This window comes from Amblyomma maculatum, chromosome 9, assembly GCF_055883805.1.
Source record: "Amblyomma maculatum isolate TAMU_Amacu chromosome 9, ASM5588380v1, whole genome shotgun sequence".
In the NCBI taxonomy this organism is placed as follows: Eukaryota; Metazoa; Arthropoda; class Arachnida; order Ixodida; family Ixodidae; genus Amblyomma; species Amblyomma maculatum.
The window spans coordinates 30537223-30542813 of NC_139352.1; the positions used below are offsets into that span (position 1 = coordinate 30537223).

General features: G+C 44.4%; 1 pseudogene; it reads left to right on the top strand.

Annotated features, from left to right (window-relative positions):
* Positions 1-276: 276 nt before the first annotated feature.
* LOC146178744 (acetylcholinesterase-like) lies at positions 277-5347 on the top strand (annotated as a pseudogene).
* Positions 5348-5591: the final 244 nt, after the last annotated feature.

Here is a 5591-nt window from a genome sequence, read left to right on the forward strand (position 1 = left end):
ATTTGGGTGTTTTTCAACTAGTGAACCAACAAACCTGTGCCTCATACAGCATATTAGAGTCAGTTAAAATTCCAGTCTACACAGGCCGATACCGGTGAACTTTCTCACATTAGTTTTGTAGAAATATGAGTTGGCTACAGAATTCGAAACAGCAAATCTACTAGACAGATATAGGAATATATAATATTGCACAACTATTGACCTCCGTGAATGTTTTCTCCTGTGCCTAGCTACAGAATTAATTTATTTTTTGTATTTGCAGGAGCCGTCGGAGCTATGCTACTCCAAAATTCGCAACTCCACTCAGCCTTCATTTTTGCGCTGCTGGCTTCCAGCGGTGCCATATTTCGATGCCGCTCGGCCAGGCTAGATGATAATGCTTCGGATGTACTGAAAGTTCAAACCAAAGGATCCCGAACAGTGGTAAAAACTGCCAAAGGAAGCGTCAGAGGATTCATTGCGAAATCCTCACTAGGAAAACCTGTTCGCGTATTTTACGGCATACCGTACGCCCAGCCTCCCACCGGGAAGCAGCGTTTCAGGTTCGCTAAGCCTAATAAGCCATGGAGAAGCGTGTTTGACGCCACAGTGAGTCCGAACTCGTGCGTCCAGCGGGTCGACAACACGAACGGCAATTTCAGCGGCACCGCCAAGTGGAACGCTAACACTAATCTGAGTGAGGACTGCCTTAAGCTCAATGTCTGGACGCCCGTCCCACCACGCGAGAAACCTGCTGCCGTGCTTGTCTGGATTTACGGCGGTGGCTTCTTCAGCGGCACTTCGACGTTGGATTTCTATGATCCTCGGACGCTTGTTTCCGTGGAGGGCGTTCTTGTGGTGTCGATGAACTATCGAGTGGCCTCCCTTGGCTTTCTGTCTTTCGGCAACAAACTGGTGCCGGGCAACGCCGGCCTGTACGACCAGTACCTGGCACTGAAATGGGTTCAAGACAACATCGCTGCATTCGGGGGCGACCCTGGCCGTGTGACGTTGTTTGGTGAAAGCTCTGGGGCCTTCAGCGTCGCCATGCATATATTATCGCCGCTGTCTAAAAACCTGTTCAGGGGTGCTATTCTTCAAAGCGGTTCGGCCGTCGCACCTTGGGGATTCCAAAGTAGAAGAATGGCTAGAAAAGCGGCAAGACGACTTGCTCGTACTTAAAGATGCCCGGGCAGCTTGGACCAAAAAACTCTGAATTGTCTTCTCAACAAAGATCCAAAAGAAATTGTATACAGTGAAAAGAGATTGAATGCTATCGTAGGACCTCCGTATACACCTGTCGCAGACGGTACCTTCCTTCCAAAGTCGCCAGAAGCTCTAATTGACGAAATGGCATTCCGGAAAAACATATATAGTCTTCTGGGTTCCAACTTAAATGAAGGATCTATTTTTCTGCAGCGTTTTTTCAGATTCTCCAAGGATGAACAAAATCCTCATGTTTCTAAAGAGAACTTTACAGGTGTCGTGGAAGTGCTCAATCCTTCCTTGGGAAAACCTCCGATGGATGCCGTCTTGAAAATGTACACAGGCGGCAAGACGCCCTTGAGCTCCAGTAAGAAATTGAAGGTTCTGGATTCGATCGTAGGGGTTATCACTTCACCTGCCCTGTGGTACAATTTGCGGATCGTCTTGCGAATACCGGAGTTCGTGTTTACGAGTACGTGTTCACGCACAGGTCTTCTTGCAACCCGTGGCCTCAGTGGGTGGGTGTGGTGCACTCTGAAGAAATCTCTTTCGTGTTCGGCGAACCATTTAACGATACTTTCAAGTATAGCATACGAGACAAGATTGTGAGTGCTCGCCTCATGAGGTACTGGGCAAACTTCGCCAAGACTGGGTGAGTATTCGATTTGTTTTTTTGAGCTCTAGCATTTCTGTTTCCGGTGACATGGTAGGTTTTTTTGCAAGGTTTAGGGTATCGCGGTCAGCAGGATCAAGATTTTTTTTCAGGAAAGTAAATCACATTAAATCTCTGCTAATATAGTTAAAGTGAACGAATCCCGGACGGTTTTAATAATTTTTATATGAAGCTTGAGTAATTCGTACCTGTATACGATGGCCGCTAGCATTGAAATATAATTCAGGTGCAGTAATTTTACCCTGCGTTCCACATTTCAAGAGTGAGCATTTCTGAGCTCAAATCAGATCCAGAAAAAGACAGAATCATGCCCAAAATACGGCACGTTTTCTTGCTTTCTTCATAGAATGCACTTTTTGCAGTATTGTAGAATTTCTCTGCAGGACCATAGCATTTTTCTGCAGCCCCCTAGCTCCAACAAGGGACACCAAAGCCCTGCTGAAAACTGATATCGGTGCACTAATTTTTGTAGTTATAATAGAAGATTTTTTCTTTTCTTTCTCCTCGTTGACGCTTCTCGCTAATTCTTGAAAGCTTCCTTCAGTTTAGCGGTTTTAGGAACAACCTTTAATCCCCTCCCCCCCCCCCCCCCTCCACCAATGGCTTTGAATCACTTCGAAAACAGGTTTTCGGAGGCTGCTGCACAAATCCAAACAATTATAAAGTCCAAGGCACATGACGAGGACTTCTGCTAAAACAATAGTTCTTATGCTACCTTTGAATTTGCACTGCGGTCTTCGAAAAGTGAAAACCTATGGAACTAGCGGAGCTGCCAATGCTGCTAACTTCGCGAATTGGACTTCCCTTAGAGGATCCCCGCGCATAAAGCACGCGCACTACTTTTGCGACACCCACGATGCCTGAGCTTCGCATCAGTTCACAGCTGCTTTGGTCTGTGGTTAATGGGGTTTAATCTTCCAAAGCGACTGAAGCTATGACAGACGCCTCAGTTGAGGGTTCTGGAAATTTCCGCCAGATGCGGTTGTTTAACCTGCTCTGAGGAAACGACTGAGGAAATCGGATAGTGCCAGATCGGCAGCTAAAGTATTTAAATACTTATACCTAAAAAGCGTTGACTCACAATGGAGGAAAAGAACTAGGAAACTAACCAGTGAGTATTCTGGTCACAAACATGAAGAAATAAAGACTGTTAAGCAACAGGCGAAAAACACAGAAGGTAAAAATTGGGTAAATTCGACGGAAAAGAAACAGAGTGTGGAACTACACCGAAAGTGGAAAATGCAGATCAGGAAGGTTTTCTTGATAACTCAAGAGGCAGTGCCCTACTTTTTGAAGCTAAATCGGGGTGTCTTAGAACACGCAGCTACAAAAAGAAATTTAACGAGGAAGATGACGCATGTGCTGTATGTGGTAACTCCAGTGAAACAATTGACTATATTATACTCGAATGTAATCATATCCATCCGGAAGTCGATGCAGGCGCAGTCACTTTTCCTGAACCTCTGGCGTTTAGAGATACCAGTGGCCGGTTGAATGAACCTGCGGTGGAAGCTAGCTAAAAATGATTGGAATATTGGTGGCTTAAAAGCAGAAAAGTAACATAATGTCAGTAATGTAGAAAGAACAATTCAATAAATAGAATGATGGTATAGTTAACCAATCTAATAAGATATCGGGGAAAAATGAGCATGATAGCAACTGCTACCACACCGTTTCATAGGGGACACTCCTATATTCCATCCACCCATTCCATCCATTGACATCACACTACACAGGGGCGGCTTGCTTTCCGCCTCAATCGAAAATTGGCCACCACTGCCAGGATCGAACCCGCGTCCCTGCTTTCGGCAATCGAGTGACCTCACCACTGAGCCACCGCTGCGGTGGGGGTCGGGGGGGGGGGGGGAGGGGAGGGGAGGTAGCGTGAAAATAAACACATTGAGACAATGACCGTGTTTCTGACCGCTCTTTGTATAGTAGTATTTTGCCAGCCTCGCTACCAGCTGCGTCATCCCCAACGCCCTTAGTATCTATAGTATGGAGAGGTACGAAATAAATGCAGTATCTTATTGGTACACAGCTTTATTGAACAAAATCCAGAGACAGTCCTCAAATCAGCTCTAAAGAGTTCCATTGACTTCAGTCAACCTTTTTTTCGAAATGCATATTTCAACAGGGTAGTGTTAATTATTACGTACTTCGTTTAACTGATCATTGGTTTGTGATATGCGTCTACGATAGACTTTGCTTTTCAGCGTCTGCTACGAACTACTACAACCACTGGGTTTTGTGCGGCAGTGGTTTCGTAATTAAAGTTTCTCTGCAATGGCAGTCACAGCTTCAGCCCGTGATCACGAAGGCACAATTGCTAACGCCACTGCCCTGAGATTGCTGTTTTCGTGAGATCACTTCGCTGGCAGGTGTAGGACAATTATTGTAATATGCTAGTTACATTAGAGACTTTCTATGGCTTGACTATAGCCTTGATGGCCTAGCATGTCATAACTAAATGTCCACAGCTAATCTCGACAAAATTGCTAACGCCACTGCCCTGAGATTGCTGTTTTCGTGAGATCACTGCGCCGGCAGGTGTAGGGCAATGATTGTAATATACTAGTTGCATTAGAGACTTTCTGTGGCTTGACTATAGCCTTGATGGCGTAGCATCCCTACTGAAAAGCCAAAAGTTCTACGGAGCAATAACCTCATAAAATCTCATCTAATCGCATAAACTCTCATACGGTGCACATCATTATCATAAAATATTGTACATAATTTATGATAATGTACAACAAACTATAAGACCTTATGCAATTATATGCGACTTGTATGTGATTTCTTACGTGAACTGAGTGAGATTTTGTGAGAGAATGTGAGATTATGGCCTCATACAATTTTTTCAGTAGGGATGTCATAACTAAATGTCCACAGCTAATCTGCTCGACAAAATTGCCAGCGCCACTGCACTGAGATTGCTGTTTTCGTGAGATCCAGGTAAACATTGGGATGGTCCAGGTAAACATTGGGAGCATGCACTATTGGAGTAATGGTTAACGCTTTAATAATCACTCTCTCTTTCCCGGGCTCGTAGGAGTGTGCAAAATGCGTGGAAACTTTCTCTTGCTCATTTATAATCATTGTTTCAGGGAAAAGAATGAAAAATACAAATATATAACATAAGGTTCAATATACAAGTACCGCTGCAAATAAACGATGCTGATGTTGAGAGAAAGCAATGTTGGGAAACTGAGACTTCTCCCCGCCTTCGTTCGACGACAATGTGTTTGATCACAATAAAATTTTCTGAATTCTGCTTCCTAATGTCCAGGAATCCTAACCTTCCCCGCTATGGTGCATTCGTTCACACCACATGGCCTCAGCGCAGCATCATCCACCGGCAACACCTTGTGCTGAACGTTGAAGAGTTGGCTTTGCGTATCGAGCTGTCTACTGCAGGTTTTGGGAGAAAATTCGACACAAGTGGACCCCTGTGGCTTAGCGTCGATAAGATCAGCGCAATAATGTTTAATAAAAGCATATCATATGTTTCCTCTGCAAAGTCGACGGCTTCCTATCTAAGCTTCTGGCAGCTTCACAAAAACAATGGCAATGATTATTTATTTATTTAGAAATACCGCAGAGTCACCTGACTCCAAGTAGGAGGGAGCCTAATCAAATAATTACATACACCACACAATAAGCTTCAATGGAATCATATCAGGGCATGAATTAAACGTGAGTACGGACACAAGAGGTACACGAATATCGCAAA